This window comes from Nicotiana sylvestris, chromosome 11 (assembly GCF_000393655.2).
Source record: "Nicotiana sylvestris chromosome 11, ASM39365v2, whole genome shotgun sequence".
In the NCBI taxonomy this organism is placed as follows: Eukaryota; Viridiplantae; Streptophyta; class Magnoliopsida; order Solanales; family Solanaceae; genus Nicotiana; species Nicotiana sylvestris.
This window is the reverse complement of record NC_091067.1, coordinates 27,629,284-27,649,491: the sequence shown is the minus strand read 5'-3', so window position 1 is coordinate 27,649,491 and position 20,208 is coordinate 27,629,284.

Genomic DNA, 20,208 nt, shown 5'->3' with positions numbered 1-20,208 from the left:
ACGGTACGCACATCAGTAGGAGCGACTCCTTATCTTTTGGTTTATGGGACCGAGGCTGTAATACCGGCAGAGGTAGAAATTCCTTCGCTTCGAATCATTGTCGAAGCAGAAATCGAAGACAGTGAGTGGGTCAAGACTCGGCTAGAACAATTGACTTTGATTGATGAAAAGCGAATGGCCGCAGTTTGTCACGGACAGTTATACCAACGAAGAATGGCCCGTGCTTACAACAAGAAAGTCCGGCCCAGGAATTTCGAAGTAGGTCAATTGGTGCTAAGGCGTATTCTGCCGCATCATGAGGAAGCAAAAGGGAAGTTTGCTCCAAATTGGAAAGGCCCATACATCATAAGGAAGATATTGCCGAGAGGAGCATTGCATTTAGGTGATATCGAAGGAAATGACCCCGACACAGCAGTAAATGCAGATGCAGTCAAGAGATACCACGTCTAAATCATACTCCAGTGGTCCTGACACATTTGGAAATGACGAAGGTCTTATTCCCCACTACTCCCAAACACTACCCAATTCTCTCTACAAGCCTTTGGTCCGCTTACCAAAAAAAAAAAAAAAAAAAAAAAACAAAACATTGATTGAGGCCTGAACTACGTTTGACTTGATTCTGAAAGGATACGTAGACAGCCTCTCCTTGAGGTTCAGTCACACCAACAATAAAATCCCATTCACCCTGAAATTGAAACCGGGGCACGTCGAGCAGTTTAGAAGTTAGTATCAGCTACCTCTCTTTACCAAGTACAAGCCTTCAAATTAATTACCAAAGATAGTGGGAAACCAATAAGCATCACAAATGGAAACCGGCACACCCTGAGTTGAGAGAAATAAAATGAGAGAGTCTCGGCGGTGAAAACCTTCGGGCACCACGAGGCGACGGGAGAAGAGAAACCAAAATGAGAGAGCTTGTTTAGTAAAAAACTCACAAAGAGTGCTATCAAGCGATGACAGGAAGAGAAATGAGAGAGGTCAGCCAGCGAAAACCCACAAAGGGTGCTGTTGGCCGAAAAAGAATGACTCTACCCCAAGGAAGTCTCGGCAGAGTTCCGCCGGTTTGGAATCACAGATCCGTTATGGTTCAGGGAAATGCAAGTTCATGGAAGATCAGGCGTCCAGTCCAAAGAGCATGTCATGTCATCTAAAGCCAGCGTTATCTTCCTCAGATAAGTCTTTCTCGTCCCGAAAAGGGCACTCCCTTCCTGAAATTTGTTTTCTCCTCAAATCCCTTTTGTGTTTTAACCCCAAAGTTCAGGATACACCGGAAAGGGCAGGTGGCAGGTTTGTTTGCACGGAATCCCGTCTCATGAAGGAAAGCGCCTCATTTCGTTGTTACGATTGCCCAAGCCTGATGGATCATGACGTTTGATGGTGTTTAAAGAGGAAAGAGAGAAATCTTCCCCAGCAACTCCGCCTTCGGACAAATCCCCACAAAGTCTCCCCCAGTACAAATCCCCACAGAGTCTCTCCTTTTGTACAATCTCCCACAGAGTCTCCCCAATATAAAAAAAATGGAATCTCCCCAGCACATCCCAGCGAGTCCCTTTGTAAAAATTCCCCAACAAGCTTACCCCAACAAATCCTAGAAAGCCCGCTTTGAAATAAATCCCCAGCATGCCCCATTGTACAAAATCCACACAAAGAATCCACTTTGTAAATATTCCCCCACAGAGCTTCCTTTTTGTACAAATTCCCACAGAATACCTCCAATAAAATCCCCGTTGAGAACCTCCAAGCAAAACGGGACAAAAAAAAAGAAAAAAGAAAAAAAAAGAAAAAAAGGAGAGCCTTACGAAGCAAGTCATCACAGAATCTGGAAATACAAGCCTGAGCAGTCTAAAGGTTTCGCCATTCGAATCAAATCAATGGCGGGACTTCGCAACAGAAATAGAGACGCAACAAAGCAATTGGGAAAGATCAAGGTCACCGAACCGACCGTCATTTCCGAACTAACAATTGTTCTTTGTCTGAAAAGTTGAAACAGGTATAATCCAAGACAACCGTGCAAGAAGCAGGTGTCGCCCAAAGAGGAAGGTACACGGGTACAAGATACATTTTGGCAATAAGGAATTCACTCAAAAGGTAAGTTCCCGCAAAACACCCTTTTGTTCTTTTACTAAAATAAGAAAATTCAAAAAAAAGAAGTCAGTGGTTGTTCTCGAATTTTGTCCCCAGCCATCAGCATTAGGGTTTTAAACCCTAAACTGAATTTTCCTTTTAGTCAGCATTAGGGTTTTAAACCCTAAACTGAACTTTTTCCATTCAGCCAGCATTAGGGTTTTAAACCCTAAACTGAGCTTTTCCATGCAATCAGCATTAGGGTTTTAAACCCTAAACTGAATTTTCCTTTTAGTCAGCATTAGGGTTTTAAACCCTAAACTGAACTTTTTCCATTCAGCCAGCATTAGGGTTTTAAACCCTAAACTGAGCTTTTCCATGTAATCAGCATTAGGGTTTTAAACCCTAAACTGAACTTTTTCCATTCAGCCAGCATTAGGGTTTTAAAACCCTAAACTTAGCTTTTCCATGCAATCAGCATTAGGGTTTTGAACCCTAAACTGAATTTTCCTTTTAGTCAGCATTAGGGTTTTAAACCCTAAACTGAGCTTTTCCATGTAATCAGCATTAGGGTTTTAAACCCTAAACTGAATTTTCCTTTTAGTCAGCATTAGGGTTTTAAACCCTAAACTGAACTTTTTCCTTTCAGCCAACATTAGGGTTTTAAACCCTAAACTGAGCTTTTCCATGCAATCAGCATTAGGGTTTTAAACCCTAAACTGAATTTTCCTTTTAGTCAGCATTAGGGTTTTAAACCCTAAACTGAACTTTTTCCATTCAGCCAGCATTAGGGTTTTAAACCCTAAACTGAGCTTTTCCATGTAATCAGCATTAGGGTTTTAAACCCTAAACTGAATTTTCCTTTTAGTCAGCATTAGGGTTTTAAACCCTAAACTGAACTTTTTCCATTCAGCCAGCATTAGGGTTTTAAACCCTAAACTGAGCTTTTCCATGTAATCAGCACTAGGGTTTTAAACCCTAAACTGAATTTTCTTTTTAGTCAGCATTAGGGTTTTAAACCCTAAACTGAATTTTCCTTTTAGTCAGCATTAGGGTTTTAAACCCTAAACTGAACTTTTTCCATTCAGCCAGCATTAGGGTTTTAAACCCTAAACTGAGCTTTTCCATGCAATCAGCATTAGGGTTTTAAACCCTAAACTGAATTTTCCTTTTAGTCAGCATTAGGGTTTTAAACCCTAAACTGAACTTTTTCCATTCAGCCAGCATTAGGGTTTTAAACCCTAAACTGAGCTTTTCCATGCAATCAGCATTAGGGTTTTAAACCCTAAACTGAATTTTCCTTTTAGTCAGCATTAGGGTTTTAAACCCTAAACTGAACTTTTTCCATTCAGCCAGCATTAGGGTTTTAAACCCTAAACTGAGCTTTTCCATGTAATCAGCATTAGGGTTTTAAACCCTAAACTGAATTTTCCTTTTAGTCAGCATTAGGGTTTTAAACCCTAAACTGAACTTTTTTCATTCAGCCAGCATTAGGGTTTTAAACCCTAAACTGAGCTTTTCCATGTAATCAGCACTAGGGTTTTAAACCCTAAACTGAATTTTCCTTTTAGTCAGCATTAGGGTTTTAAACCCTAAACTGAATTTTCCTTTTAGTCAGTATTAGGGTTTTAAACCCTAAACTGAACTTTTTCCATTCAGCCAGCATTAGGGTTTTAAACCCTAAACTGAGCTTTTCCATGCAATCAGCATTAGGGTTTTAAACCCTAAACTGAATTTTCCTTTTAGTCAGCATTAGGGTTTTAAACCCTAAACTGAACTTTTTCCATTCAGCCAGCATTAGGGTTTTAAACCCTAAACTGAGCTTTTTCATGCAATCAGCATTAGGGTTTTAAACCCTAAACTGAATTTTTCCTTTAGTCAGCATTAGGGTTTTAAACCCTAAACTGAACTTTTTCCATTCAGCCAGCATTAGGGTTTTAAACCCTAAACTGAGCTTTTTCATGCAATCAGCATTAGGGTTTTAAACCCTAAACTGAATTTTTCCTTTAGTCAGCATTAGGGTTTTAAACCCTAAACTGAACTTTTTCCTTTAGTCAGCATTAGGGTTTTAAACCCTAAACTGAACTTTTTCCTTTCAGCCAGCATTAGGGTTTTAAACCCTAAACTGAGCTTTTCCATGCAATCAGCGTTAGGGTTTTAAACCCTAAACTGAATTTTCCTTTTAGTCAGCATTAGGGTTTTAAACCCTAAACTGAACTTTTTCCTTTCAGCCAGCATTAGGATTTTAAACCCTAAACTGAGTTTTTCCATGCAATCAGCATTAGGGTTTTGAAACCCTAAACTGAATTTTTCCTTTGTTTGGCTTTAGGGTTTTAAACCCTAAGCTGAACCTTTCCCCAGCTAGTCGGTATTAGGGCTCCAACCCTGAACTGAATATTTTTATCTTCCTTCATCAATTTTATGAACTTCCTGGCGAATAATTAACAAAATTTTCCTAGTGAAACTGGGGCAGAAAATTTCGTTCGTTTGTTTGTTTTCTCCCGCAGGTCTAACCTCGAGCCACATGGATCGAAATGACCCACGAGATGAGCCCCGGTTCGGAATCAACGAAGAAAAAGAAGAAAAAAGAGAGAAGATGTCCCGAGATATCGGAGTAAATAGAAGGCAGATTGACTCCAACATTTGATTAAGGTCCTGAACCCTGCCGATCGCGTCTCACTCAGCATCCCAGAGATTAAACAAGCCGCCGCAACTCGCAAGCACCAAGATTCAGATCGGAGTCTACAAGCAGAATCAGCTAAGACCCAAGATCAAGTCGTAAAAGAATCATAGATAGGAATCTTGTAACTAGCAGTTGACATGCATATAAGTAGTTAGTTCAGTTTCCAATTTTCGTTTGGTTGTAATAAGGCGGTCAGTGACGCAGCAGTGACAACAGCAACAGCAGTAGCAGCAAGCATTGCAATCCCATGGTAGTCCCAGCTACCAAAACTTCCCGAACTACATTGACCTGATTCCTGTTTAGCCCAGGATATGTAGGAAATCTTTGAAGCAAGATTCGGTCAGATCTTTCAAAAACATGCTTCATACGGAGTAGTCCATAGGCAAAAATCGCTCATACACGCTCACTTTATCTTTGCACGAAAACTCTTCGTGTTTCCGAACAAAGAGGGGCAGCTGTGAGCACGTGATTTTTGTTTCGCACGACAATCGCTCCAAAAGAAATAAAAAAATAATAATAATTGGCCCTGCTGTACAATTTTTGGATTTTTACATGGCACTTCGTTAATTGTTTATGACTTTGGCCCATTTTTACTTTATTAAAATAAAATACAAAAAATGTGTGTGTCATGCATAATTCGAACCGTAATCCGGTCGTTAAATAGAAAATCATAAATAGGCATCTTCGTCCGTGATTTTATTTTGTTTGATTTTACCTGTTTTGAAATATTTTAGTGTGTGTGCAAATAATTGTATTGAGTGTGTATTTAATTTTAATTTGATTTTTGCTTAGTTTTGTTTTTAAAATAAATAAGAAAAAAGAAATAAAAATAATAAAAGATCCCTTCTTCTTCCGGATTGGGCCAATTTATTAAAATTGGCCCAAACAAACAATGCACAAAAACCAGGCCTACCCGGTCCAGTCCCAGCTAAACACCAGAGCGTCCAAACGACGTCGTGTTAATCCAGGTCAATCTGGGCCGTTGATCTCAAATTGATCAACGGTCAAGATCGATTCCCCACAACCCACTGAGGAACCCGACCCGTTGCCACCCGGACCAACCCAAACCCTTTACCCTCGAAACGACACCGTTCCACTTAAGCCCTCGGATCCAGACCGTAGATCTAGATTGATCTAACGGCTGAGATCAACCCACCCATTCCATATATAAGCCTTTTAACCTTACCCTGCCCCCCATCTGATACCCCAGCTCCCGTCTTCACCATCTCCCCCATCAAACCCTAGAGCCGCCCCTGTATCCTTCACCATGAAAACCGGCGGCACGGACGCCGGTGACCTCGCCCTTAACACCATAGAACCCCCGTGCCGTCCTGAACCCAAATCTACCAACCACACACCTCGAATCCTATCCCACCTTCTCGAATCTTCATTTGAAGATTCGAGTCGGAACCTAATCTACACCGATCTGCCTTAAATTCATACCAGACACTCCCCAGACCCCCCTCGTGACCAAACCATACTTGGTTTGGTCCGAATCTGACCAGGGAAGCATGAATCCCGGATCTAGTTTTCGAACCTTAGGGTTCCTCGTCACTGGTCCGTTGTTTTGTTCAAACCAAAGGATTAAGGTCTAATGGACCTTAATCGAAGTGTTTCTCACCTGAGAAACACTTCGATTAAAGCCCGTTCAGCCTTAAGAAAGGTCTGTCCAAATCCGAGTTCAAGACTTTTGATTTTTCGAGTTTTAAGGTGAGTTTGCTTTCTTTCCTTTACTTGTTTTAGTCCGTGTGATTTGTTTTAAAAGCTGTTCATGATAGTGTGTATGTATGTATTTGTTGTGCAATTAGTTGAATTCCAAATTTGTACTGATTAACTGATTCCTCGAAGCACAATTCTGCTCAGTCAATATAATGCGAACCTTGTGTGATACTGTTAAATGTCGGATTTTTGGCTACGATTGTATGTGTTATAACTAATATAGTCGAGTCGACATGTGTCGTCAATTAGTTTCAACTGTCTGAACAAAAATAAATCGATTTGCTTCTGTTGAACATTGCCTGAATCAATTAAGAACCAAGTTCAGTTACTTATAGTTGTTAATATGTCGACATGCTTTAGTTTAAGAAGTATTAAACCTTTTAAAGGTTAAATCTGCCAGGGAATGTTGATGGGGGTTAATACTTAAATAACTAAGTGGAACTGAAAAGAAGAGGGCACATGGGAGGGATGTTCTTTTGGGGTCTAACAGGCTGTTAAAGGGCTGAGGTTTAGGCTTATAAAAGGGGAGTTGGAAATACATACAGAGGGGGACAGACCTAAGAGAGGGGAGGAGAAAAATACACACACATTGTGAGTAGATAAGAGAAAAGGGGAGAGATGATAGAGATACACAGATAGAGACAGAGAGAGAGGCACACGGTGAGGAATAATTTGAAAGAAAGAAAGGGTGACACACGTTGAGAGATATACACACACACACATAGAAACAGACATTGACAAGAACAGAGTGATTTGAGGAGAGAACATTTTGAGAATTAAAGTGAGGAAAACAGAAAACTGGAAAAGAATTCTCTTTGATGACACAGACAGGCAGGACTAGAAATTACATCTTTTGATTGCTGTCTTGATTTCACTAGTCTTGACCTGTTTGTGCAACATTGATTTCTTCCAAATCCCAGCTGAGTCTGCTTGGTTGTTGTTGTTTTACTCGAAGACTTGGTCTAGTTGAGTATTCCCAGTTGAGGTGTTGATCCCATCCCAATTGTTTTGTGATTTGTTGCTGCTGCCCTACTGCTGTTTGCTGTTGCTGCTGCTATTCTGTCCTGCTGCTACTGTTAATTCTGTTTCTTTGCTGCTGCTGATTTCCTCATCTTCTTCCTCTTCTCCTTTGCATTTTCAGTATTTCTAGGTACACATCTCAAGTCTCACATTGGTGTAGCTGATTGTAATATTGAAAAGCATGAATAGAAAGAGTTGAAGGAGTCACAATCACTTGTTATTCATGAATGTTGTTAAGTTGTGTGAATTTTAGTTTATAGCTAATAGAGAATACATTGGTGAGTTTGTAGTTAAGTAAATTTTATGTTAATCTGAAACTGTGGTATTTGATTCGTTTAGTAGCATACAGGATGTAAACACAATCCATGGAATGTGATACTATTTATACAATTGTTAAACTTAAATTCATTCTTTAGCATGCTTGAATTGGTAGGGGCAAATAGTTGTTAAATCTAGCCAGATATAATACAGTTTTGAATCATCCAGTTTCGATTTCTTTAGGCAGTTTATAGGACTAGTTTTGAACATCATCAGTAACATCTTTTAATAAGGAACTCCATTAATCCTGTTTAAGCAATTTGGTTTGAATTCGACTTAAGGACGTCGTTCGGATTAAGTATTGCATTTCATCAATCTCATATGTAATTTCTTTGTTCAACCAAAGCATGTCCGTAAGGTATGACGTCTTTTCACTTTATAAGTAATTAATCAGAAACTGATAGGAGTCTGGTTTAGGCCAAAGCATATACTTCAATTAGCATACATTTTTCTTCTTCTATTTCTGGAAACAAATAATAGAAATCTAGTCACTTTAGGATATCCTCTTCTAAAATAATGAGACGAGCCTCTCTAAATAAAAATGCAAATTGCGGGGCCCTCGATGATTAACCATAATAAATACTTAGAATTTGGGATGGACTGTTTAGTGAATTCCACTACCTTCCCCAAAGATAATAACGCGTTAGATTCTTTAGGCGCGACATTAATTAAATTACATTCTTAAATTTGGGTGCGCATTTATGTGACCCAAATTCAAATCTCAACGGAGTCGAAATGTGTTAACAACTACGGGTGCATTGATTGTGACGTGGTTCGAGATGCATTTTCACGACGTTGCAATTCTATAAAAATAAATGATAATAATAAAAGCGGTTTAAACTTAATAAAAGCACATAAGTCACAACATGTATTTAAATCAGATATTTAGCCATTATAACAATTTAAGCGACCGTGCTAGAACCACGGGATTCGAGGGTGCCTAACACCTTCCCTCGGGTCAACAAAATTCCTTACTTAGAATTTCTGGTTCGCAGACTTCATTTGGAAAAGTCGAAAATTTCCTCGATTTGGGATTCAAGATAAATCGGTGACTTGGGACACCAAGAGCCAAACCTTTCCCAAGTGGCGACTCTGAATTAAATAAATAATCCCATTTCGAATATTGTCACTTAAATTGGAAAAACTCCACCCGCGCATTTTTAACCCTTCGGGGCCAGGCGCGCAAAAAGGAGGTGTGACAGGCCCAATCTCTCAAATACAAAAGTTTTCACAGTTGATTTTCCAAGTCGATCAAAGACAAAAGGCCTGTTAGAAGCGGCGTATTCGTCTTCTACACTGATATAATTTCTACTCGCCCTTCTTATTGAGATGTGCACTGGTGATGATTGCTTGTATCCCAGACCTTCACGTGGTTGCCTCGTTGCAGCTTCTGATGGTATCTTCCCTAACTTTGACGGCTCATTGGGATTGTATCCAGCTTTTGCAAATAGATTGTAAGCGTTAGGATCAAAACCTCCATCTATTCGCTTTGTAGGGAGTGCCACATTCTGCAAACGATTTTGGGCTACAAACCCTGCAAGCCGCTTTGAGGACAACTTTAGTGCCTCAATTCGGTTTACCAGAAGAGTTAACTCCCTTAGCGTGTTGGTTTGGAGATTATATGATTCGCCCTCGTCTTTTTTCCTTTTAGGGACATATTGGAGCGCGGGACTTACTTTCTTTCCATAAGACGCAATACCTCCTTTATGAGATTTATTCACATTGGCGGGTACCTCCTCAGTAACAACTTTGGCTTTACCAATAGTCACCTCAGCTCTTTTAGTTATGGGTTCGTCATTCTTGCTTTTCATTCCATCATCAACTTTTATCTCTTTCACAATGCTGTTCTTCTAGTAGAACTTTGCATCGGCGAAGTGCGACTCTGCCTCGGTGAATGGCTCGTCATCAGCAACTATCTTCTTCTCCACTTCACCCTCATTGTATTTTAAACATTGATGGTAGGTAGATGGAACCACTTTATTCTTATGTATCCAAGGCCTTCCAAGAAAGACATTATATGAAGTTTTTGCATCGATCACTTGTAGCCATGCACTTGATTGCATATCTTCAATGGTGATTTCCATCCTGATCGCGCCTATGGCTCTTTGCCCCCCTTGGTTGAATCCTTGGATCATCACACGACTTTCTGAGAGTTCGTTCATGGGAATACCAAGTTCTTCACAATACGAATTGGCAAAATATTCACTGAGATCCTCCATCAAACAAAATTCGATTTACCCTTTCATCACACATATAGCCAACCAGATACAATGGGTGATTATGAAGAGTATCACCTAGCAGAAGATCGTCATTTGTGAACGTGACTTTTTCCTCAAAAGAATTAACTTCTTGAGGAGTGGACTCAGTGAGATTTTCCGAAGATGGTTCCAATGGTAGGTCATCACTCCTTTCTTCCCCTTTGTTAGCATGGCAACAAGAGGCATCGATACCCTCATGGGAAATCTTCGTGCGAAACCAACTTGGTAAAAACTCCTCCAAGGTCACTGGATTTCGTGGCTTTTGATAATGGTGCATCTCCACTTTTTCTTTCTTCAAATGTTTAACTGGATTCTTTTTTGTTGATCTTTTTACCAACATCTTCCTTGTTGTTCTATTTATTCTTTTCGTGGGCTCTTTTTGTGGTGCCTATGACGAGTCACCAACGTCCAACCTTCATCATCATCAGGTTGATTGTCTTCAACTTTGTTGTTTACTAGTAATTCTTCATTTTTGATTCCTTTTAAACTGCATAACGCATCTAGACTGAATGAGCCAAAGGTGATAGAGACTTGGTTCACGCTTGCTTTCTCATCTACAAGTACAATCTTCTTTTCACGGGCCAAGTCCATAAGTTTGTCCTTGAAGACAAAGCACTTCTCCTGAGGGTGGCTTACAAGTCTGTGATATTTACAGTAATTTGGGTCATTCATTTTCCCAGCTTCATATCCAGAAGCTCAATGAGATTTAATTCGAGGAGTTCTTCGAAAATGGCTGGTACATCAGAATCCAGGAATGGGTACTCTTTCTCATGCATTTCTTTTAGAGTCAACTTTCCACTTGGCTTATCTTGAAAAGAAGTGGATTTCATAATCTATTTATTGCTCACCTTCGTCGTGAACTTCATAGGTGACATGTTGACATTCATAACTTCTTTGCTTTCAGACTTGGGTACAAACTTGCCCCACTTACTAACTTCTTGCTTGTCATTCCCTTTGCGAGGTTCATAGATGGGCAGCCTTCCATTTCTAGTGGAGGCCATGCTCAATTCCATGTCATGGGCACGAGTTGCAAGTTCTTCAAATGTGCCAGGCTTGATACCTTGCAAGATGTAGCGCAATCCCCAATGCATGACTTGGATGCACATCTCTATGCCTGAAGCTTCACTAAGCCTGTCTTTGCAGTTGAGGCTTGCATTCTTCCAACGATTGATAAAGTCGATAACTGGTTCCCCCTTTCATTGATGAGTATTTGTAAGTTCTATCATACTCTCAGTACGTCTCATACTATAAAAGCGATTGAGGAACTCTTGCTCTAGTTGATCCCAGCTATCGATAGATCCAGTCTCGAGGTCCGTGTACCAGTCAAAAGCATTTCCTTTTAGCGAGCAGACAAATTGCTTGATGAGGTAATCTCCATAAGTCCTAGCATTGTTGCACGTCTCCACGAAGTACGCAACATGTTGCTTTGGGTTACCTTTACCATCAAACTATTGAAACTTTGGAGGTTGATAGCCAGAAGGCATTTTCAACATATCGACCCTTGCAGTGTACGTCTTTGCATATGTAAGGGAGGATTTGGCAGCAACTTCATATTTATTCTTAATGGTTCCTTCAATGAACTCCTTCAGTTGATCGATTAGAATCATCCCTTTAGATGAGACAGGATAGCCTTAGTGGATGCTGCTTGTCTTGGAGAGAGTCACTCTGTGAGCACGTGATTTTTGCCCTATATGAATTACTCTCATAAATTCAAAAACAAAATAACTTCTTTTCATTATTTGCAATTTTTGTGAACTTCGTGGCATTTTCTGATAATTGCTTGCATTTGTCTGTGCAATTTTATTTTTGTTTAATTAATGAAAATACAAAAATATGTTGCATTTGCATTTAGGATTTGACTTTGCATTTTTAATATTAATTGGCGAATTAATTATTTAGAAAAATAGAAAAATTAAAAAAAAAAAGAAATAGTTTAATTTGCACTGTTGGTTTTAAATTTTGATTTCGAGTAGTTTTCTTTTAATTTGCTTGTTTAATTAATTGTGATAATTAGTATTTAGGCTTAATTAGTGTTTTTGATAGGGTAATTAGGTTTTAGAATTTGATTTAGGTTTTAATTTAATTTTGGAAAAAGAAGAAGAAAAGAATTTTTGAAAAATTGATTTGCAAAGAATTAGAAAGAGAGCTGGATGTTGGGCCATTTTCATTTAATTCGTTCAGGCCCAAACCCAGAACCCGTCCAAACCATGCCTTGACCCGCTCCTAACCTGGTCTAAACCTAGGCACGAACCAAACGACGCCGTTTTGCTATCCCCAAATCTGAGCCGTTGATCTCTTTCAATCTAACGGACAGGAACTGAGGATCTTTTAATATATAATGGTCCGAACCCTTAACCCCCCCCCCCCCCCCATCGTCTCTCTCGACTCCACCCCCTTCAGAAACAGAAACCCTACCTGCCACCACTAATCCCCACCGCCTTAACCTTGCGGCGTCGTTACTAAATGACCCCAAATCGATACCACATAATCACCTCACTCCTCTCTTTCCAAATCCACCCTCCATGTCCCTCGAATCCCCCCGAATCCCGTCGAATCTTGAATTTAAGGTCAGAGCTAGAGGTCCCCAAGAACCAAAATTGCTCCGCCTTTGATTCTGTGGATTACATGTTGTTGTTATGGACGATTTGAACCGAAATGGGTTTTGATTGGTTGTTCCCGATGGGAACAATCATTTGACACCCATTTCTGGATTAAATCGGAGGAGTCGTTCCCGATTTGAAGCAGCCCTGTCGCTTGATTAGGTATTTGCTTTTCCCTTTTCTTTTTTTTTCCTTCATCCTTTCACCTTCTTGCTTTGGAAGCTTCCTGACCTTGTAAAAAGTTTCGTTCCTTTTGATTCTCTTCTTCAAAAGAACGAGTTCATTTTAATCTTTGAATTTTATTAAAGGGAAAATCAATTGTTGACACTTTGTTTTAAGATTGATCTTAAGTTCTTTTAAAGAAAATCGTTTGTTTTCAGAGTTCCTTTTATTTGTTTGTCTAAAATTGCTTAGTTTGTTAATTAATAGTTTAGTTAATTCCCTTGCTGTTGGTTTAATTGATTAGTTTAGATTTTTTAGAACATTTGGTTCTAGTGTGTGTTCTTCTGTCGCTTACAAGGGCTTTGAATTAAGTTGTTTGGGCTATGGGTTTTCTGACCCATTTACAAAAGAAAGGCAGCCCATTTTATTTAATCAAGTCATTGGGTCAGTTTGACCCATGAGTTTCAGGGGGTAATAACATGGGTTGAAGGGTTAGTTTTCAGAGGTTTAAAGGGTAATTTGGGTAGTATAGGTGGGGGAATCTTTTATAACTGCCTGGGAAGCTTCTAGGAAGTTGGGGTGGGGGCTATTTTAACTTCTGAGGATTAAACTAAGGGCACCTAGGCTAAAATAAAAATTTTAGAAGGTGCAAAGTGCAAACTTGATTTTCTTTAAACTGCCCTACTTCCTTGCCTATAAAGACATGTTTTTTTGCCTTTCAAGGCAGAGATTGAAGAGAAAAAAATCAGAAAAATCAAAACGGCTGAAGAATTTTAGGAAAGTAACACTGTTACGTTAAGTTCTCGTAGTGTTTTTCTGAAGTTTTCCTATTGTTGAAGCAATTTCTAGTTAGCTGATACTAAAATGGGTTAAGGCCAAGTCTGATTTGAGGTCTTTTGGTTCATTGGGTGACTGAAATTAGTGTCTGGATTATTGTATCTCATATGCTGGGTTTAAAACTAGTCTGCTGGCTCATTTTCTGGGTGCTGAGTGTTATTGTTGTTGCTGTTTACTACATTCACCTCTTTTCCTTTTTCAATCTCCAGGTACTCCTTTGAACTGTGACTGGAAATGAGGCCTGATTGAGTCTCTGTGTGAAGAACTATAAACCAAGCTGAAGTTAAATGACAAACATTAGTTCCTGTTGTTGATTACTACTTGATTCTGCCATTTTATTTATCTCATGTTTGCCTAGCCTAGCTTATTTTGCATACTTCATTCCCTGGTATTACATCTGTTTTAAGTGATGGATTTGGACCTTGTCTGAATGTAGTTGATTCAAAAGTATTCATCTAGACCTAGTGTAATATGTGCGGATCGTGATCCTTAGTCTAATTAGTGTAATATGTGTTAATCAAGTGATGTCAAAGTCTCACTTAGTTCTGGTTTTGCTTGTGTATGAGCTTCTTGCATTTTAAAAGGTCTTTCGACTAGGTATAGAGTGAAAATTTCTTGTTGAAGCTATGTTATCAAACATATACATGTGTTTCGAGGTCCTTTCTGGTATTTCGATGAAAACTGAAATAAGAATTGGTTGTGTTTGATTGCTAGGCTAGTTGTATGAACGATAATGATGCTCAAGGAAGATTCATTAAGTGTTTCAATTTCATGTAATGATTGGTAATGGGTCAGTTGTTATTTGGGCATGGAATGTTCTATTTTGGCGATGTAGGAAGATCGTTTTGTTGAAATAAATCTCACTAGGACTTGCATATTCACTTCAGAATATATGTTAGCATTTAAATATTATTTGCATCTGAGTCCAGGATTATCAGTATTAACTCATATTTCCTTGAATGATGCAATTGGCCTCAAACATTAGCGCTGAATCGTGAAACTGGGCTGCCTTCTTTGGCCCAGTTGTGCCGAATTTCTTTTCAGCGATGGGATTTTCCGTCTGGGTTCACATCCAGCCCAGCTGTTTCTTTCGTTGATCATATAGTAACTGGTAGTTGGCCGTTCGACTTCTGACCATCCTGGGCCTTTCCGCGATCAAGCATGGGTTGTTTGTTATTAGTTCATCAATTATTAAATTTTGGCTCAAACATTAGCATAAAATAAGTGGAAATCCTCTTACGTCTTTTAACCAACTAGTTATGCTCATTAATTAGTTGAGATGTGCCATACACAAACAAAATCCTTAAACTATGGCCCTTGCATTAATATTAACTTAGTATAAAATAACCTCAAACACTCGTAGTTTGCTTTAGACCCAGTTTAGATTGGTATTGCGATTATGTATACGTTCGTGTAACATAATGGCAAATTAAACTCTTAAAAGACTCGAGGTATGCGTTCGCGCAACTTCAACCAAATTTTTCTTAAATAAGTAAACAAGCATTGTTAATTATGGACACGTTCGCGTGACATGATTTTTGACGCACCAAAAGAAAAGAGTATACGTACGCATAACTCAATTTTTTAATTACGAATAAATCAAGTGATTAGAAGCGGTTAAAAGGGTAAATGCACAAAAATTTTAAAATTAGTAATTAGACAATTTAATAAGCCGAGTATGATCAAAGCGACCGTGCTAGAACCACGGAACTCGGAAGTGCCTAACACCTTCTCCCGGGTTAACAGAATTCCTTACCCGGATTTCTGTGTTTGCGGACCGCAAACAGAGTCAATCTTTTCCTCGATTCGGGATTTAAACCGGTGACTTGGGACACCATAAATTAACCCAAGTGGCAACTCTGAATTTAATATAAATAATCTCATTTCGATTGTCACTTAAATTGGAAAAACTCCCTTATACTCCCTTCCGGGGTGTAGGTAAAAAGGAGGTGTGACAGCTTTGGCGACTCTGCTAAGGACCGAACCCAGAATCTCTGGTTCAGGGTTCAAGAATTCGAGCTTGTTAAATGCGATTTTTATCTGGCTTTATTATTGATATTACTGTATTTTGTGGACTTAACATGCTAATTGTCATTTACCGCTTTGATATTACTTGAATTGTATTTAAATGTCTTCTTACGCCACCCTCTAAGTCATCTGAAAATGGCGCATACGTTCGCGTAGCCCGCTTTTTCTGTAGAAATTATACCAAATAGAGCGAGGCTGGGCAAGCGACAAGGCTGGGCAGACTTTAGTGCTCCCGGTACGCCGCCCCCTCCTCGACCCCAGTTGTCCGCTCGGGTACCCCAAGTCTAGACCAAAACCCCAGGATTTAAACCTGGAAAAATACAGCTTCATGTCGGATCTCTAGTAAGAACGTTTGTTTGCATCATGTGCATTTGACTTAGGGGACTCAACATAGGGGTTGGGTCCGTCTAGGATAGGTGTGCCCGAAATAACAGACCATCCTGATGTATTCTATGTGCTATATGAACATTTATTTGTTTTGGCTTGCATGCTGACTGGCCAGGGAAAATAAAGCAAAAAGATAAACCAAGAGTGATGTAGGGAAGGAAATAAAGCCCGGTTCTAAAGAAAATCACGGTATTCGAAAAACGTCCCGAAACTCTGCCAAAAATTTTCAAAAAGAGTTATTCAAAAGAGTCAAACATTGTGTTCTTCCAAATGTGTCAAAACTGACCGAACTACGCAGGTCTGATTCTCACCTGACGTGGGATACGTAGGCAACCTACATAAGGTTCGGCCTTATTTTTGAAAAAAACAAGAAAAAGAGAGTCAGTGGTCAAGTGAATACAATCTGGATTTTGGTCAAAATAAGTCGATCCATCTTCGGCAATGTCTTAAACCGTTCTTGCCGAGATAGCCTTAGAGTATTTTTCAATTTTCGAAAGGCTATTTTTGTAAAAGAACGGACAAGTTTGCGAAGTGTCATATAATAATCCTCCCCGGCCTCAAAATTCATGTGAAATTGGGAAGGGGCCACATTTGCAAAAACAGTCATTTGGCTAAAATTGGTATATAGAGGAAGAAATCATAGTCCTTTGATTTGATTTTTTTTCTTCAGAAACCTTTTTATAAAAAGGTCCACTAGAGTCAACCCTAACCTTAACTTTTCACAGGAACAAATGAATACCATCCAGGATCCGCCAGAAATGGTCAGGGAACAAGCTCAGTTGCACTTGCGTATGTGGTGGAATGATCTAGACGAAGATGGTAAAAAATGGGTGAAAAAGCAATTGGGTGCTCTTATAAACATTTTTGAGATCAAGCCACGGGAAGATCTGATCAAGGCTTTGGTAACTTTCTGGGATCCTGTCCACAATGTCTTTCGTTTCTCGGATTTTGAGATCACCCCTACTTTGGAGGAAATGGTCGGGTACATTGAATTTGGACGGGATTTGAGGAAGCAACAACTTATATTTCCAAGGGCTCCATCGGTGCACAAGTTCTTTGACCTCCTGAATATCAGTAAACAGACGAATAAAGAGCGTGTGAGCACCGGGTGTTGTGCTTTCCATTTCTTATACTTCAGGTTCGGGCATTCTGCTGGTTTTGAAACGCATGAAAAGGGTCTAAGCAACAAACAAGATAATGGCCTTTGGCAAATTCATCGACGGTTCGTATTTATTGTGGCATTCTTGGGGATCATGGTTTTTCCAAATGAGAAAGGGACGGTGGACATTCGTATGGCTAGAATTGCACAAATCCTCACTACCAAGGAAGATCATACACTTGCCCCATTGATGCTGGCGGATATTTATCGAGCATTGACTTTATGCAAAGCAAGTGCTCAGTTCTTTGAAGGTTGCAGCATCCTTCTGCAAATATGTTGATCGAGCACCTTCGCCATCATCCCAGATTCATGATTTATGGTTCGAGCCCGGGTAACTTCATCGCCAGCTATGAGGAGAGGGTAAAGGATTACAACACACCAGAAGGGTTTGAAGCATGGGTCTCCCACTTGAAAGTTCTTAACGCAGGTCAGGTCGAGTGGACGATAGGATGTCTCCCGAGGATAGAAGCCATATACATGACTACTACCAAGGGCTACTTGAGGTTAATGGGTGTAAGGGGTATTCAGCCATGTGCACTGTAGAGGGTCTTGAGGCAATTAGGGAGGTATCAGATTGTGCCCGATAATGAATATATAAGCACCCAGGTCATAGAGTTACAACCAGAAGCTGCATTGCCCGAAGCTGTAGTTCAACAGGATTGGAATAGCTGCCGGTACCTAAAAAATGGCACCCAGGTACCAGACATCGCCAAGGGGGAAGTAGATTCAAACTATGCTGCTTGGTTTGAGAAAATGTCTTGTGTAAATAACGAGCCAGAGTCCGAGAGGCCCGCCAAAAGGCCTCATGTTCAAGCCTTTGATGATAAAATTCAGGAGAGGTTAGCCTGGGGGGAGAAGGAAAAGGAATATAAGGCCACCATTCATGATCTGCGAGAAGAGTTGAGCAATGTCACCTTTAATAATGATTTACAGGCACAAGAGGCCGAGGGTGAGAGGAGAAGATTGGTGCGAGAAAATGATGCTCTTATTGCCCAGGTTCGACAGTTGAAAATTAAAGCCGAGAACCCAGGCCAAAGCAGGAAAGATGAAAGGCTCATTTATAACCTTAGTCAAAAGGTACGTGACTATGAAGATGACCTGCAGAAAGCTGAGTCTGAACTAGCAAAAGCACAAGCAAAGTTGGCTAAAAGTGCCAAAAGGCATGCAACTTTTGTTCAACAGATGAAATAAAGATATGAAAGAGGGGTCACAAATTGGGAAAAGGCAATTGACAACCTTGAAGGTGAAATGGCTAAACAAGCCAAAAACTTTAAGACTGAAAGAGAACATTGTTACGCCTTAATGGCATGGTTGGAAGAGGACCTGCGACACTTGCAAGAACAAAACCACGCTACCACTCAGGTTTTAGAGGCTTGATCCCATCAGATTGGCCGTCTGTTGCAAGGAAAGGGCATTATGAGAGAGAGAGTTTGAAGGATTGCTAACTACATTACCATGAAGTGCAGTGCGTGTGAGGATATGACTAGGTCCAGGTTTTTCGCCACTGTAATGATCTTCGTCCGTCAGATAATGGAAGAACTCTATCGGCTCCAAGATCACATGGCAAGCAGGCCCGCTGCAAGACCAGTTGGTGTTCCTAGGGCAGGGTTGGAGGCACTGATGTATTCGTGATTTTCACTTGAGTCTGTATTTTCTTTCTTTGGGAGTCTGTCATCTGTTTTTGAGTCTGTATTTTATTTTGTTGGAGTATGAAAGCTTATTTTAGAGTCTGTATCTCGTTCTTTCATCATAGTTTGTTAGTTTCTTTCGAGTCTGTTAGTTTTGAGTCTTTGTAATAGCGTTTGTTTTTTATGAAAATTGAAAATCCCAAAATAATTTGTTATTTATTTTTATCTCTCCCAAAACTACGCTCAGTCTGATTCATGTGGGGTCATGATACGTAGGCAATCTCCATAGGATTCGACCGTAACCCTAAAAGAAAAGAGAAGAAAGGAAAAACAAGAGAGAAAAAGAAAAGAAAAAGAGAGAAAAATAAGAAAACCAAGAGAAAGAAACAATGGAAAAACAAGAGGGAAATGAGAGGATAAAAACAAAAAGAAAGCAAAAGCAAGAGTGAAAAGACAAAAAGAAAAAGAAGAAAAGGAAAAAGGAAAAACCGGGATGACGCAAGTAGCCGATCAAATGCATAATAGAAACGGTTATCTACTTAGGTGTATTCATTCCCCAAAATGTGCGGTTACCAATCCGTTAAGGCCCTAATCGCTAACAAGGTTGTTGTTGATATATTGAGTCCAGACGGGTGGTTAGTTGATTGGCATTCTGGCAACTCACTCCTACAACACCCGATCAAAAGAAAAGCTAAACATGGCCAACCAAGAACCGGAGGCAAGTATTGTTGATCCATCAAAAGAGGTGGAAGAATTGGATGCTAATGCGATGAAGGAAGAGATGTATAAGTTATAGCAGCAAATGGCTGAAATATACCAGGCCTGGCAAAGGGGCATCCACTACCGGTTTATCCCGCCAACCCTACTTATATCCCACTATCGGCCCAACCTCAGGAGCCTCCCACTGTGAACTCATCTCTAGCCTTTCCCCTCTACCAACAATGCTATGGCACCACTTCCCATACTTCCCAAGCTCCACCTCCCAAACAAGTCCCATATCTTCCTCCACCAGTCACACCCGTCTTTATGGCACCTCCACCTGCTGCATTACAACGATCTTCTAGTAAGCCTCTGTTCCAAACTCACGACAACTAGTATTACCCCCCATTACCCCCCGAGCCTACCTTCAATGTTCCAGAACCATATTCCTACACTCCTCATTTTGATCTCTCTGCAGAGATCGAGAAGCCACCCAAAAATTCCGAACATGAGGAGATGATTAGAAAGGTCAAAAGCTTAAAACAATCGTTCAGATATATGAGGGGGTTGAGAGGTCAGGTAAGTGTGGTCTATAAGGATTTATGTCTGTTCCCAGATGTTCAGTTACCAACAGGGTTTAAGATGC